Source organism: Cavia porcellus, unplaced genomic scaffold (genome assembly GCF_034190915.1).
Source record: "Cavia porcellus strain 051 isolate PalLab524CR breed Dunkin Hartley unplaced genomic scaffold, mCavPor4.1 scaffold_4, whole genome shotgun sequence".
Taxonomy (NCBI): domain Eukaryota; kingdom Metazoa; phylum Chordata; class Mammalia; order Rodentia; family Caviidae; genus Cavia; species Cavia porcellus.
Genome location: NW_026947487.1, coordinates 112,625,207 through 112,642,860, shown reverse-complemented (window position 1 = coordinate 112,642,860; position 17,654 = coordinate 112,625,207). Strand labels below are relative to the sequence as shown.

The window sequence follows — 17,654 nt, the reverse complement described above, 5'->3', positions numbered from 1 at the left end:
AGAAGCAGGAGGAAAGACCTAGCCAACGATGTAAACTTATTTAAAAATAAATAACAGCCACATATGGTAGTACACGCCTGTAATTCCAGCACTCAGGAGGTTAAGGCAGGAAGATTGTAAATTCAGGGCCAGCCTAGGAAGTTCAAGGCTGGCCTGGACTACATAGTGAGACCCTCATCTCAAAATAAAACACTCCAATAAATAAATAAATAAATAAGCAAACAAACAGCATAGAAAGGCTCAATGGTTTTAAAGATTTTCCCATCCTATGACATTCCTGGGTCAGCTAGGAAACCCTTCCAACTAAATCATATTACAATGAAGCCAGAGTCACATCCATGCTAAAGAGTTTGGGTAAGAAGGCAGGAAGGTTTTCAGTGTCTTTGCTGTTCCTGTATGAATGACTGAAACGTTAAATCCTTCAATAGGCAAACTGCAGAGAGGCATGGGTGACTGGGGAGGGGGTCCTGGGGTGGAGCACCTGGGCTCCACCTCCATCTACTCACAGGGTGGGTGTGCACCCTCTGCACCCGGAACTTGGACATGGCTGAGAGCCTGCCTTGGCAGGGGACTGTGGGCCTAGGAGCAGGAGAGCTTCTGAGCACAGGCTGAAAGAGCCAGCGCACAGGTGCGCAAGCCTCTTCACTGTCACTACGCCCAGCGCTACGGGCTGCGGCAGGGTCAGCCCCTGTAGCTGAGACTGCTCCCCCTCAAATGGAACCCTTCAAGCAGCTGAGGAGGGGACTGCATTGTGAGCAAGAAATAAACTGTGGTGGCTGCGAGTCCCAGAGATGTCGAGGTTGTTTGTTATTACGGCATAACTTAGCCTGTCCTAACACATAATTCAGTGGTTGATTCTGTACATGTGACATCCAGGATTCCATCCGGGACATCTCCCTGAACAGGAGGGCTTATCGTGGCTGCTATATAACCCAGCCCTGGTTTTACAGTGGTTTAATTACCAACCATAAAAACTGTAACAGTGGAACTGTATAAACAAACCAAACAGTGTTTTTATTGTAAAACATGAATGTAATATAAATATTTGTCTTTGGCTTCTCTCGGCATCTGTAATGAGAGCAGAAAATTCATGCCATATGTTTATAGTATAAGGGGAGAAAACAGATTCAACAACTCATCCATGTGGGTGCCGGCTAGCTACACTGTTTAATATTTCTAATCCACCCATTTTCTTTCACATATAAATTCTCCACAAATCATACAGCACGTAGGACTGCCAGTCACTAAATTCACAGTTATTTCTAGAGTGGGGTCCTTGCTGAGGAGAGAATGTGAACACGGAGAAAATGAGGGCAGTTTCTCTGACAAGAAGAGAAATCAAGAAGACAATGGCAACGAGCAAAGCCTTGCCTATCCCAGCCTGCCTCGCCCATCTGTACATGCAACGCCTTCTCGGGAGACGTAAAAGACCTACCCTACCTCCAGTCGCAAGTGCCCCTGAGCATTTGGGAACCTGGCAGCAACTACTTTTTTTCCCTTCGTAATCTTCACTGGGAGAAGCACTGAGCATTGTAAGCGGAGGCGGCCTGGTAGGACCTTCGGATACAGTAGGAGCAATGTTATCGCTAGCACTGAGGTCTGTGCCAAGCACAGAATCCAGCTTCATGTGCAGAGAGCAATGGGGGATGTTTTTATTTCGGAGCTGTGGCAGAGCCCTTGATGTGAAGTTGCTGAAGCCTACCCAAAGTGTTTGGGTAGGCTTTTAGGATGTGAGCTGAAAGGCACAGGGAATGATTCAATTTTCTCCAAATTGGCTCACGGACCAGAGGTTTCTGGAAATTGTCACTGTTCCTACAAAATCCAATACTGCAGTGAGGAAGCTTTGTTTGAACACCAAGCAAATCTGCCTGGCAGAGGCTGTGTCTGGCACTGCGGCCAGCCCCTGCTAGGAAGAGGAAGAGGAAGAAAACCTCCATGGGTTATAGCCCCAAGGGTGCCCGGCATGGAAAGGGTACTCTTACTGGACAGTGCTGCTGCGCCTACATTGTGAACTGGGCACTGTTAGCACATTTAACCCTGACACGTATCCTGGCAAGCAAGACACAAGAGCCTCACGTCCCATGGAAAAACGGAGGCACACAGAGTGTTGTCTTGTTTGAGATCACAACGCTGCTACTGGAAGGCAGGGCCAGAATCCCAACCTGCACTGGTCTGATGCCAAAACCCATGTTCTTAACCACTGACTAGATTATTGCTATCAAAGAAAACCTTCCATATGCTAAACAACCGGTCTGGTACCACCGAAAACAATGAGAAGCACAAGCACGTGGTATCTGCTCCTGTTCAAGTATCACTGAGCACTTGGACCACAAACCAGGGCTTGCCCTGCCCCCCGCCTACACACACACACAACTAGCAGCATTGTTTATGCTAATTTCCATGACTACTACTGCACTTAGACCTTTGCAGCATGGACAGTGCCATATGCATGGATGTATGCTCAGCATCCTGTGACGCCTGGCACAGAATAAAGTACTAATTACTGGGTGTTGACTAACTAAGGAGTCCATCGATAAGCGATCAGTGCATAAAGTGATTGGTGCCAAGAGAAAAAAATATCTAAAACCCAAGCACAGACTGCAGGCTTCTGGGGGCAGGAACCTTGCTTCCTTCATCCATTGTGTTGCAAGTCCTTAACACAGTACCTGACTCTGACAATGGGGCTGCCCGAGGTTTACCGAACTGCGAGAAGGAAAGCAGAGCAGGGGTGAAGCAAGGGGAATCCGGGACAGCTCTGTGGGAAGGAACCATGGGGAGAGGCTCGTGCGACACAGAGGCATGTGTCAGGTGGGCAAGCATGCGTGCAGTGCCTCCTGGCTGAGGGGATAATTTTGGGCAAAGATGCAGAAATGGGAAGGTTTGGGACTAACAGTGAGTCTGACATGGTTGGAGCAAGCTCTAGGCTGGTCAGACTGAGCTTGGACAGGTTGGTGGGGTCAGATCAACAGGGTCCCAAACAACTGCTTCTCTTATTTTTCTTAGCACTTGGATAACACATCTTGGGCACCTGGGAACCAGACAGAGTAAAGGCAGCAGTCTTAACACACTGTACACAAGGCTTGTGTGAATTCTCACAGTATCTCTGTGAGACAGGTACTATTCTCACTCGAGGCCTACCAAGATGAGCAACTGAGGCTCCAAAAGGAGAAGGTCACCTGCACTGCTGACTGACAGAAACAGGATTCAGACTCAGGCAGACCACATCCCGGTCTGCCGCATTAACCCGTGTAACATACTTTATGGCTCAGTCCTTTCAGATTGATCAAGTCAGCAAGTTTTGGCAGCCCTTCACAAAACGGAGCCTAGACTGGAGAGGAATGCAGATGCCAAATGAATCCTTTCCAATGGCCATCATGGTGATCAGGTGGGCTACTTACCTTCTTAAATAAAGTGTTTTTATACCCTGAGTCTGTCTACTTACAAATTTAAAATATACACAATGTTTTTTTTAAAAAAAAAATCTATATTTAATTATATGGCATCAGTGAAATTTCACTTGAGGAACAATAATCTAATATAAATGAATGCTTCCAATAGAAAAAGCTATAATTTAAAATAAATTACCATGTTAAAAAAATATACTCTCTTCATAGTAAGAAGAAATTATTATCTGGTATTAGGCTGCTGTAGTCAATTAGAAAAGTGCACCAATAGCAAAGAGCCAAATAACCCTCTAAATTCCTCCTCTCCCGGTGTAGATTTCACTGCTGATCCGGTCACAGAGTGTGCCACCCGCTCTGGCCTGAGTTTCATTAAGGCTTAAAGTCAATTAAGCCACGAATTGGAACAATCATTCCTCCTTTGCAAAGTATTGATATTTTTTTCCTGGCTGCTTTAGGGCTTTTCCAGCCCTCATGAAGAGATTTATGATAGACAATTTCTTTCTGATTAAAACAAATCATAGCTCAACAATTCTAATTTCTTCCTTTCTAAAGCAAGAAATGATCAGAGAATGTTGAAAATGGAAATCAATCCCCCACCCATCATGTAGAGGCTGGCACTAAAAAGCACCATAAAACACAACCCGAGGTTTCTGCTCTCTGTGTCGCAAATTTTCTCACCCTTTCTTTGTCTCTTATCTCTGTCTCTAGGACTTTCTGCATCTCTGTCTTTCTCTATCACTCAGTAATTTTTCTTCTAGTACACAGTTATCTTGACAGACTTCAGAACAATTAATTATTAACCAAAAAGAAAAATAAAAGACATAAGAAGCAAAGTCAAACATAAGCTGGTTGTTTTAACTTAGTAGGAAACAGGAAGATTTTTATAATTACCTCCAAAACCCTAATTTCGGTATTTTTTTTATAACCTCCAGAACTAGAGGTTGAACACAGAGCTATTGTACTGAGCTATTTCCCCAGCCCTCGCCTCTCTCTCTCTCTCTTTCTCTTTCTCTTTCTCTTTCTCTTTCTCTTTCCCTTTCTCTCTCTCTCTCTCCCTCCCTCCCTCCTTCTCTTCTACCCTCTCTCATTTTGACACAGCATCTTGCTAAATTGCCCAGGATGTGTAATCATCCCGCTTCAGCCTCCCAGAGCACTGATATTACAGGTGCATGCTACCTCATCAACTGACATTAGGCATTTTAAAAGCAGGTGCCAATTCCAAATTAACCTGACCTGATTACTTACATTCAAGTAAAGATGACAAGTATCCTGGACCTTTCCACTAGTCCCCTAATACAGTCCATGGCTCTGCAATATGGAGCCAATCTTTCTACATAAATGCCAACTTTTCTGACCTTCAGAATCATGTTGATTTATGACACCATTCCACTATAGCCAAGTCTCACTGTGTTACAGTGGGTAGGGAAGCTGGTTAACTGAGATGTCTAAGGTCAAAATTAACACTTTACAAAGAAGTAGAATAAAATAATCTTATCACAATGTCTTATGAATAACTAGCCTTTCCTGAAGAAATTGGAAGGGAACTGAAGACTGAGAGACACTTTAGTAGCATCAGCATGAAAGTCAATTCACATATAGCTCATATTTGAAAGTCAGCTGGCACTTTACCCTGGTCTGCTTTCCAAAAATTAACCCTGGTTACAAACTGTGTCTTCCCACAGAGGCTGCTACATGGGTTACAGCCACCATGGGTCAGCTGTCAACCTTATTGTACCGTCTCATTCATTCAATAAATGTTTACTGAATCCCTCCTATTGACTGGGTGATAGGCTACACACTGGGGATATCCGACAGGAACGAGAGAGGCAAAGGCACTTAATCTCTATTGCTTATATGCTGTGTGAGCTCGCACAAGGTCCTGAGGTCTTTATGCCTCGGCATCTTCATGGGAAAATATAATTCTAGTGATGAGAGAGGGCTATCATAAAGATAGCCTCAGTTGTTTAGTATGATGACTAGAACAATACCAGATGCCATTATCATCATCATTATTATTATTATAAAAACAAGGACAATTGATCAAGCCACCCAGTTAAATACTAAATGTCAGGTTCCATATCCCTGCATGCAGGAATTCTAAAAAAAAATACATATATATTATATATAGGTAATATATATACATATATACAGAGAGACATACATGTACATATAGATATTTATGCAATCACATACAATGTTTTCTACACATAAATTTTCAAAATAGGCAAATCAATAGTATGACAGCTTGTCCCTAAAGAAGGCAAAATTCCCTAAGCTGCTCTCTATGAGCTCAGTTTTTCGGTCTGTCCAGTGCACAAATTAAATTGTGTTTCTTAGCAAAATGTTTCCCATGCTAAAATTCTACCATTTTAGAATTACAGTCTGCAGTGTAATTGTTAGTCTATAACTTCCCTAAAACAGACAAAATTGCTTCACTAATTCAATACCTAAATTTTTCATTATGATTCTTGCATAAATCTGCTCACATCTTTGCTGTATCCTCCACTGTTGGCCAAAACAGTTATACAAAACCCAGCAGGACACATGTGACTAAAAGGAACAATAACAGATAATTTTAAATTATGCAGAATTATTTCCACTTTTCTAGATGTCTCCACCAAACTATCTGTGCAGGCCAGCCTGCCTGGAGCTGTGCGCTGGGCCTCAAACCTGGGTACACTTCTTATGGTTAGTATCACCAGCAAGTGCCATGGCACTGCCTGCAATGATGCAAACCGACCTGGGTAAACAGTAAACATTTAACCAGCTTCTAGTGATCACACGTACAGACCACATGAGCTGTGATCCATGCAAACAGAAGGAAATTCTAAAGCAACTGCTTTTGTAGTATTTTTAATCTCACTAGATACAATCTGAATGGAAGCTTCATCTCATGAAATGATTTGGCTCAATCCAGCATTCAAACCCATTCCTATTCCCACACACTCTCTATTGTCCATAAGATAGAGAATCCAAAACATTCCAGGAAGTGCAGGAAACAGTGTTTAAGATGGACTCTGGTCTTTAGAATGAAAAACCTAAAGTTGCAGTCATATTTGCAATTCTCCAAGAAGTAGGCGACAAGCTTGGCCTGGAGGCTGATGGAGCTTTTCTGGGAATGAAAACAGCTACATCCTAAAAAGGAAAAGTGATGAGTAACAGGGCACAATCCAAGCCTGCCGGGCAGGGGGCCAGTGTGGGCTCCAATCTGTCTTAATCCAGCTAGGCCGGACTGCTTGACTGAGCCCTTGATGGATTATTAGGATGACTGCTCATAGGAAGGTTGACCAGTGTGCTAGTCTGCTTTCTCTAGTGTAACAAGCATCTGAGACAGTGGCTCACAGTAGAGAGATTTCAGTCCACAGTCGGTTGGCTGCTTTGCTCTGGACTGCAGTGAGGCAGGATATCATGGTGAGGAACACTTGGTGGGGTAAACTGCTAAACTCATGGCCCAGATGCAAAAAAGAGAGAAACCAGAAGAGACTGGAGTCCCAACAACCCCTTCTAGGGCACACGACCAGTGACTGAACAATCTCCCACTAGGCCCTACCTCTCCCTAAGTTCCTACCATCTCTCCACGGCACCAGGGCCCCCTAAAGCCCTGAACACACGTGCTTTAGGGGGCCACTGTGGATCCAAACTGCAGCATTCTGGCTTCCCAGTTCTCTCCTTATTCATGCCTGCTCTCCCAGGATAATTATGAAAAATCCCTCCTTTTACTCTCAACATTTCCTGGTTTGAACAATAAAGTATCTGATTACCCTTCTCCTAAGAGGGCGCTGCAGTAAATAAGCACATTTCTCTCACTCTGCATAGTTTCTGAAACACAGGAGACTTTCTCCTATCACTTGTTAAAGGGTCTTGGTTCTCGGGGTAGGCAGCATTGAAAGGAATGCCTACTGCAAGTCTTTGGGACTCTTGGGTGGATGTTAAAGTACTCTTTTAGTGTCTGTAACTGAGCAAGGCTGTTCAGCAAGTCTTATGCTTTCCAGCTTCGAGCAGCCACTGGAACACTGCTGCCCAAGACTATGGCTGGCTGTGCTCCAGCCTCCACACCTGCTCTAATCCATCTATCTTTCTGCACCATTGACCATGGACTGCACCACCCCACTCAGATCCTTTCTTGCCTGCCAGGACCAAATCCATCCTCCTGGAAATGAAACCTAAGATCCTGCAAGTTCTGGCCCAAAATGACAGTATCCTCCTGTGCACTGTATCCAAATCTGACTATTCCCTTTCCCAGGACCAACTGGATTCACATGCTTTTCACGCCCTTCTTTCCTCTCCCAATGTGCCCATGTAACCTGTGCTGTCTACAGCCTGCCCACACCTCCCTCCCCAACTGCTCTGAGTTACATAGGGAACACCTATCTAGCATGGAAGGACTAGGTACCACTCTTACCAATCTCCCCCTTTGGAGAATATCACCTCCTCAGTGACATCCTTCTAAACTCTCTTATATCACCCACTCTTCCTAGCACACAAAAAAATGTTTGACAAATATTTGTACGATTTTTAAAATTCTTGAAATTCCTGAAATTCTTGGAGCTTATCAGTGAAGTAGGTAATAAGCACATTTGATTTTTGTAAGCAAAGATAAAAACTGCATCTGGCCTCTTAGTAAAACAAAGGCAAACTGCATAAGAAGTGGTAAGTGGTACTGTTCAATTTTTGCATGTATCCCAGGCTCCTGGAAGGATGGTAAAACACAGATCACTGAGGCCTGCTTCTAGATGTTTAACCTGGTAGTTCTGGGAAAGGACCTAGGAATTTGCATTTCTAACAAGTTCTTAGGTGAAGCTCATACTTCCGGTGAGGGATCATAATTTGAGGAGTACTGTGCAAGTTTCTGCAGCATTGGAGACCACTGAGATTAATCAATGAAACACTATAGGGACCATTACAGATGTGTGCTATCCTTTCTTACCTTAAAAATAGCACCCTTCCAGATCCTTTTTTATTTTTATCTTCTTATTATTTACAATTTGATGTGGGTTTTAAGCATCCTGTAATTCATCAAATAATTCTCTCCTGGCTACACATTTCCAAGTAATTAAAGTTCAGTAATAACTTATTCTCTTTCTGCTCCAGCACCTGCATTTCATTTGTTTATTTTCCCAGAGTCATAAATCTGAAGAGTTGTCAAAGTGCCATAATATTAGTGCAATAATCAAAGTTAATTAGACCTTCCTAATAAACAACAACAAAGCCATTACAAAGATGCATTGAAGATCCTCCCAGCTACCCAATTTACAGACTGAGTTGTAGTTGGAGCAATTGGAACCTCGGAATTGCCTGGTAAATAAGTGCAGGGTGCCTCAGTCATTTGAGAGAAGACTGGAGTCTTGGTCCTCGCTGACTCATTAACTCCAGAGAAGGCAGTGTGGGCCTGGCTCCCACATCTGCTGCCTGCTGTGGGATAGGGGAGCTGTCCAGTGCTCCCCAGCTGCTTAGCCTTACCTTGCACATCGCAAGTTTCAATAATAAAAGAGGGACAAGAGTTGCAAATAAATGAGAAGCACCGGTCTTACTGCCAACTTTTAGTAACCTGGTATCTTCAATAACTTTGGATTTATTATTTAGGGAATTTGAGAGATACTAGTATTAGTTGGTTCTGATGAGAAGGCAGCTGGTGGCACTCAGAGGGCAGAACCAGGGCGGATGGGTGGAAGGTGTTTTGAGGAAGATTCGGCCTTGGTGAAGAGGGAGACTCTTCTAATTAGGAGGTGTGTAGAAATAGGAGGGCCACCTGGACAGGGAGGGGCTTCTGCATCCATAAAGGAGCTTACACCAGAGTTGGGTCATCCTAGATCGAGGTTGCCTAAGGGAGGTCTGCACATTGAAGAAGGCCACTGAGGTGATCTGGGAGGCCAATGAAAACCTGGTGACCTAAGAGTCCGACAATTCTGAGGAGTTCACAGGATAAGTCCCCATGTCTTGTCCTTCAGACACCCTGTTGAGTACCACGGAGATCCTTTCCCACAATCCCAGGGTCCTGTGTGAGCCATCCATTTTTGCATCATAAACACAGTGTCTTATGACACTAAGCATTTTGTACCTCACCAACTTTTTGTAGGAGAAGAATGACAAGCGACTTAGCTGGTGGGTGATTCTGACTAAAGACCCTTGCAATCCGAATCTCTAAGTGTGAGTAGTAGTCATCCCAAGGCTGAGGTGGGTTGCGGGGCCAACAGGCCTCACAGAAACAGCTGTTGTCACAGGGCAAGGGTCCTCACAGCATGGCGCCGGCTTCCCCCCAGCCAGTGACCTAAGAGAGTGTTTTAGAGGAGGCAGCAATGCCTGTGGGGACCTTACTGGGAGTAGAACATTTCTGTCACCTTCTGCTTATTAAGGGTAAGGCCCTAGGTACAGACTATGAGTTAAGGGAGGTGAGTTGGGCTGCACCTCTGGGACAGAAGATGATCAGAGACTTTGTGGCTAGGCTTCACAAACTTTACAGCCAATTCTTAGCATCCATTTTGCTGGGTCTCATAGACTTGGCTACATCTACATCCTCCAGCTGGCAAAGGAGCAGAGATGACTCTCCCTGAAGCCTCTGGGAACAAGAGCAGCCAGCTGTCTAGCAGGGCATGGCCACTGAGCACCCGACAGTCATTTCTCTACTCCTAGGAACAGAAGGAGCCCAGTTCCTTACTCTAGCTCATCTCAGTATTCACTGATACACTGTTGGAAAGATGAAGAGGTTCAGCTACTTCCTAGTACTTTCATCATTCAACCAGAACAACAACAAAGGAGGCTTTAGAATTCATGCTGAAATAAATTAAGACCTTTGATGCTTTGGGTTCAGAATGAATGCATGTGGCACATCAGAGAGACACAAACTTTGGGGGGGGGGGGTCCTTGGAAAAAATGCTCCAGACTGACTACTGGTGTCCCTTCCAAATTCATATGTTGAAACCCTAACCCTCAAAATGATGGCATTTGAGATGGGGATTTAGGGAGGTAATTAGGTTATGCAAATGGAGCCCTCAAGAAAGAACTGGTGTCCTTCTGAGAAATGGAACAGTTCACCTTGCTTGCTCCCTTGTGCACACACAGGCTCTCACTCACACTACCTCGTTCTCCTCCTTCTCCACCCTCCCTCCCTCCCTTGCTGTGCTGTCTGCCACGGAAGCACACAATAAGAAGATGCCTATCTACAAACCAAGAAGAGGGACTCCACCAAGAATTCAACCACACAGACACAATGTTCTGGAACTTCCAGTCTCTAGAATTAACTGTGAGAAATAAATAGTCTTTAAGCCACCTAGTCTGTGACATTTTCAGTATTACAGCCTGAACTAAGACAAAGAGCAAATATTTTTCCAAGAAGATTCATGAGTATATTTGTCTCTTTTAGGGCTCTGTTTTGAAGGAGTTGGCTGCCTCTGTAGCTACCGTTCACTGAATCATTGCCATACACCAGGTTCTATGCAGCAGATTATGTGTGCTGTTTTACTCTGTCCTTAGGGTAACCCTGAGAGCCATAGTTAATGTCATTCTGCAGGTAAATGAGACACGGTTCAGTGAAAGGACCAGACTGGGCCAGGTACACCCGCCAGTGAGTATTCTCACCGGGATTCAACACTCAGCCTGCAGGAGCCCTCTCATCTTCTGGGATACCTCTGTACAAATGAAAAGTTGGCTCTATTCTAACTATCTGCCCAAATGAACCTTAACCTATTGCAATGTGTGCTGCCCCAATCTGAAACCAGCTGTCTGGTCTCTGCTTGTATCTTTGTTTGCCCTTGTACAGGAGGTTTTATCAGCAGAAGGACTGTTTTTCCTCTCAGTTTAATCTAACAGGCACTGTATCTGAGGTGCTCTGAATGCACCATAATAAATATGAAAAACAGTCCCAAGCACATTTTTCCCTCTTAAATAACAAAGCCTAAAAGCTGAGCGGCCAGAAGCAGGCCTTTCAGCCACTGGCTGCATATCATCTGAAGATGAAATCTGTCTCTTCAAACTACGTCAAAACCGCTTAATAAGAACTCAGGGGACCCCACATTAATGAAAGGATGCATCTGCTTTGGCTTGCATGTGACTGGGAGTGATGGGCTGGAGCTAGCCACCTACACTTGACTTTCGCTGTTTAACACTGTGGTTCATCACAGACCTCGTTATACAAAGGTTACAATGGATAGAAAGTTTTAAAAAATTCAGTTCAAGATGCAAGCAGTGGCCAGAGAGTGAGAGAGAGAGAGAGAGCAAAAGTGATCAAAGAACAAAGAACAGTAGAGAATAAGTCAATGTAAAATTTTCAGCATGAGAAATGAAACGGAAGACTTGGAGGAGAAGTCTCAAGCACAATTTTTAGGCATTCTGAAGACAGAAAACTCAGAATATTTTAGCAACCAATTATGTCTTTGAGGGAAATGAATAATTTATTATCTGATAAAGAATCTTTACCGGGCCTATGACAATAAAGGTCAAATAGGCAACTTAAGTACAACAGTAAATACACATATATTACTTGAAATGGGAGTCAGAGAAGGGAAGAGGAAAAGAGCTTCCTCACTTCAGTTTGTCAGTGCCATCAGATTCAAGGAGTCATGCAGGATACTCTCTTTGCTAGGGAATTGCTTCATTTCATATTATGAAACATTGATACATATCTTTACAGATCTCTGAATATATTTGGCTGAGTCCTGGAAAAAGCCAGGTCCATCTTCTGGCACAATACACACAACAAGAATTTTGTGTGTGTGTGTGTGTGTGTGTGTGTGTGTGTGTGTGTGTGTCAGGGATTGAACTCATGACCTTGCACTTGCCAGGCACACATTTAAGCCACTGAGCTAAATCACCGACCTGACAACAAGAATTTTGAGTCGAGTATCACAACAGCTTTGGATTGAGAAATATGGCTTCAAATCCTGGATCCACCTCTTATCTCCTAGCTGTGAGGTAAGTCCTTAGGTAAGTCTTTTCCCCAGTCCAGTCTCCCAAGCCCTATCTATTTCATTGTTAAGTAAAGACAAGTATGAATACCCACCCACCTGCAAGTGACAGTAAGTGATATTTAGAAACAAAATTGTCCCACAGAAGAACTTCAGAACTTCACTTTTACCTTTTATTGGGAGTGTAGGTTTATTACTTTAAGCAAGTAGTTTATATATAGTTTGCTCTGGTTCATAGACTTGTTAATATCATACTTTACTTATTGAAAATCTAATACTACACATAAAAACAATTTTTAAAGCAGAGAAATGAGGAAAAAAAAACCTAGAGACTGATTCAGAATGAACTCTTCCCAATAATCTATAAACATTAATAGGATTAATAGCTTTTATATTTTTGTTTAGCTAAAGATCATTCAAAACAATGGGGATGAGCCCTGTAACTTGTGATGCACTGAATAATGACCTCTTCCCCAAGCCAAGCTGCTGACTGTGACAGGCATGGGGCTTGCATCATAGCTACCTTGTGTACTGCATGCTGCCCCAACGCTCACACATATCACCGAAACGCGACATCGCATCTAAGCCCTCCCATCTGCAGTGGCAAATTACAGGATTTAAGCTTTAGTGTCAACAGACACTAGAGAAATTCTCACAAGCAGCAAAGCCGTATCACCACATGTTGCAGAACGGATTTGCAAGAACCTAAAAATGTCTGGATTTCTGGAGAAGTTCCTAAAAGTGAAAACAATTCCCTTCCCTGTATCCTTATTTATCCTTACAAAAGTGAAGGGTGTCAGGAACTAGTAAAAGCATAGCAGAGTGTGCAGCCCGTGTGCCTAAAACAATAGTAGGTTCCAAGGGTTCCCAATCTGAAAATGATGTTCCCAATCTGAAAAGGCACTGGGCTGCCAGTGCCTTTCACAGGCCTCACTCCAAGGGGATAAACGAAGCTGGCACCAGCTCTGCTGAAAACTGGAGTAGTTATGCTACCGCAGCATCGCACCGTATGGCTACGATCATCCAAGCATGCACTTGCTCCCTAAAACATGCATATTCCATTACCTCCAACTAATAAATCTTCTATTTTTACCCTCATCTCTCTGCTTTCTCAATAACCATTTTGATATAAACCATTGCTTGCTGTTCCTGATGACTAATCCCTTAATCATCTTTCTTAAATATATGCAAAGTGTAGTTCTTTGTAAATACAAAAGAAAAAGCAATCACATAAATAATTAAGATGGCTTTTCAAATGACAGTTGAGTGCTAATATGAGGTACACACTGGAAAATAATAATCAACAAACTAAATACACATCTATTAAAATGTAGGAGTCCAGACATATGAAGACAGAAAAGGAATTCAGTGCAACCCCATTTGAATCATGCTTTGATAAACATCCTCCCTACAACTCCTCTTTCGGTCACTTGGTGAGGTTAAGAAAAGCAAGCACTGCTTTGCACTTCATGTGTGAATAAGAAATTATTATCATTATGGTTATTAATAGCAGCAGCTAACATTTAATTGAGCACTTCATCTTTCCCCACAATGTGTTAATACTTTACACATTCAGCCAGTATGTGCACTACAATCACCCCTAATCTCTTGACATAAACACTGTTATTTGCATTACATAGATAAAAGAAATTCAAGCTTAGAAAAGTTTTTTAAAACTTGCCTAAGGTAATAGTATGTATCTGCTTCTAATAATATAGCATTATTTCACCACAGTAGCAAAGAACTGGGAACAATTTGGATCCTCAAGAAACAAACCTCGAGACAAAACTGAAAGTCATTTGTTGTCACAAGGGGGGGACATGGAGAGCAGGGGAGTTAATTTTGCATACTTGTGTCCTTCATGTGTTCAGTATCAGACCAGCCCTAAGACCTACTGATGAGGCCTAGTTTCTGGATTAAGGCCAATGTACCCCATGAGACACTTTGAAGACCATTCACCCTGTCTTTCTTGAACCTCTTGGAAATTTTGGTTTGATGATCATAAGAAAACCAGACAAGCTGAGCTGGATTCCTGCTTCATCCTTTTGAAAGTTGGTCATCCTAACCAGCCCACACAAGATTTGAAGTCTATGCAAAGTTCAGAGAGAAGTTAGGAAAGATTGGGCTTGAAGTCTTTCAGAGGAATCAAATCTCATCAAACTAAACATACTTGGGTTGTTCTCTTTGTGTGACAGGGAAAGGATTGAGATATATTCTGGGGAGTCAGATGTGGCTCAAGTGATAACTCCAAGAAATGAGCATCAGTTCCTACTATGCCAGTCCACTTCTGCCCAGCAGTGCTAAGCCACTGGCCATCTCATGGACCCAGAATTCACTGGCAGTCAGATGTAGTATCAGTTCTTTTCACACCCTGTGTATTCTATGCACAACGAGGCAACCTTGGGTGGGTAGGCTTGGCACCTGTGAGGCAGACTGCTCACTCATGACAATCTCCCTCTGATGATCAGCCATGGCCCTCTCTAGCCCCATCCCTTTCCTCCTGCAAACAGCTAGTACATCAGTGGCTGGCCTCGGGCTCATCTGCTCAGCCCTGGCCAACCGCCATTCTCTTCAGAATGAGAAGTCTGGCATCCCATCGTAAGTATCCAAAATCTAAAAACTAAAATATGAAAACTGTAAGAGGGCAAGAGTGAGAAGGGACTGGGAGCCCCACTCTGGCCCTTGAAGAGCTCTGCAGTTGGACACTGAGATCTTGCTGTGGGTTTACAAATTACACATGGATGGGCACCTAATCAGCTACTGTTCTTTACACACAGTGCCCCCTGGAATGTCCTTGGATCATAGGACTTGGGAGTGGATAGGCAAGATCTGCATAAAGAGAGGAAGGGAAAAAAAAAACCCATTCCAACAAAATGCTAAGGGCAATAATAAACCACACGACTGCAAGACCCAGCTATACCTATTGGTATCCCAAACTTAGAGAACTAATTCCCAAAGAAGTATAGACACTGCTGCCGAACAAAGAAGAATCTACTCCATCTTAAAAACAGAACAAAGTTAAACTTCTTTCTTAAGAAGTCACAGGGGGCTCCTTAGAAAACTTAGAAGATGAGGCACTTGGTTTACAGGCCAAGGACAGCAGCTATGATCCACATTGTAGGCACCTGACAAGAACCACAGCTGTACCTATGTAGATGAACAACACAAGCACAAACCCCATGTCTGATGTTTCTTTAGAGATAGACTGGGAACTGAGGGCTTCCTCCACTTACCTCCCCCTAAGTTCTTCAAAAGGATACTTTACTTCTACACTTTCCATGTGATCTTACTTTGTTTTCATTTTTCTGCTATTTCTAACCTTGGAGCATCCAAAACATTTCAGGATAAGGGCATGTGTGCATGAAATAATTATAAGCAGTAGTAATCAGGGGTAGGTTCTTAATACATACCTATGTGGAGTGTGTTCTCACTTAAACTACATTTACAAAGCAATAGGATCTCCCTAAAAGTGGCTTGAGAGCTCTAGAAAGGACAGCTTGAATGTAAAAGGATGCTATGGTGGATCAGAATAGCTTCCTGTAAGAAACATGACTAATCCTGAACTTAATCACACAGCTACTACCTATAGATTCTGAAAGGTCACAACCTATACAATACTGACAGTGGAAGAAAAGCCAGGCTGAGGGGTAGAGTGGACAGACTCAGCATTCAAAGCCAGAGGGAGCAAGGTGGTCACCTGACTCTGAGGTTCACCATTTGTGCAGCTCTGCGTACATCCTTTTGTGCCATCCCTTGGCTCCTCTGTAATGGAAAAGATTACAACCTCACAAGCAAATGAGAAGCCCTGCCCAGAGCAGGACATGTCAAGTACTTAGTGAATGTGGGCTACATTCCACTGGCTAAGAAGTAGACATAAGCATTCTGGACCTGGCAATCCCAGCATGTACAGTGGTAGCTAAAGAGGAAGACAGCAGGAAAGAGGATGATAGAAGGTAGAGAAATAGACTCTACCTCCAGAATCACAGCCATAAACAACCACAGAGCCTGGGTATATGGCGGCCAACATGGAACCAAAAGGCCCAGACTTCTGAATGAGCTTTTGCTACAACACAAAATGCTGCATCATTTTGAGAATCTTTGTGAGGCATCAGTATGCTGCAGTACCTTCCCAGCCCGACAGTGCTACAATTCACCCCAGATAATGTCTCAACACACTCAAGCTGGCTTGTAGCTTAAAAAACTAGATCATAGCAAATGAACCTTGAGAAACACAAGAAGGTGGTACTTAATGATCTGCCAGGTAAAATCCCCTTTCAGACGTGTGAGATAAGGGAGAGCGTGGAGGAAACCAGAACAAGTATCAAAGCTGAGGAAGATGGGGTGGCAGGGAAACCCATCATGTTACTAGGAGTGTGGGGAAGGGTGTCACATGCTCTTTATTATACTGATAATGCAATGATATAAAGTGGTAACAAACCACCCACCATGGTGGCAGACTTCACAAGCACGTGAATGAATGAATGCATCTCTACTTCATGAAAAAATACCCATCAGCTTGTGTCTCTCCCTAGCTCCTACCCTCTAATGTCTTTCCCCCAACTGACTCCGAGACCCTGTGAGACATCCCCACCACTCTGCTCTCCCATCTCCTCTTCATTGGGCTCCAGATGCCCTCGCTTCCCTATGAGCTCTGAATTCTCCAGGCCTACCTCCACGCCTTTGCAAATGCGCTGCTACTGCTAGGCAAGCCTTTCTCCGGGCATCTATGTGGCTTGCTTCTTTTAGGAGGGTCCCACTGACCACTCCATCTACACAGCTCAGCTTCTCTACTTGTCCCTATTCTGCTTTATTGTCCTTTCACACACTTATTGCAGCCTGGTGCTATGCTAAATATCAAACATGATTATCCCTTCATGGTCTACTTTTCCTATCTAGAAGGGAAGTCTACAAGTGGAGGAATTTGTTTTGTTTGATGCTATGTCCTTGGTCCCCAAAGCATTTCCATTCTTAGTAAATGTTTAAGCACAAAAACATAACACCAATACCCACACAAGAGAAAAAAATCATAAAATTAGAGACAGGGTTAAAGCCTTCCCTTCTCTAATCTTAAAAACCACAAGTATAACAACCTCCTAGTTGCACTCATGGGCGTTAACCATGTTTTATTTTTCTTAATAAATGAGCTAAATGAGTAAACATTCTCAAACCTCTGACTAATAAAGCAGATGACATTGACAGTGAACTCTAAACAAATGCATGGGCAATAACAGGCTTGCTCATCCTTTCATCCATAAAGTAAACAATGTGAAGATGACTTTAAAAATAAAGACATTATTCCAAGAGCAATAAACTTTATGCACTGCACTAAAACTTCCATGTGTTTAGCCCG

General features: G+C 43.3%; 1 protein-coding gene across 5 annotated transcripts in view; it reads right to left on the bottom strand.

Moving 5' to 3' along the window:
- Wwox (WW domain containing oxidoreductase) overlaps positions 1 to 17,654 on the bottom strand; it is an 895,605-nt gene that overhangs the window by 825,392 nt on the left and 52,559 nt on the right. The gene's annotated exons all lie outside the window — the stretch shown is intronic.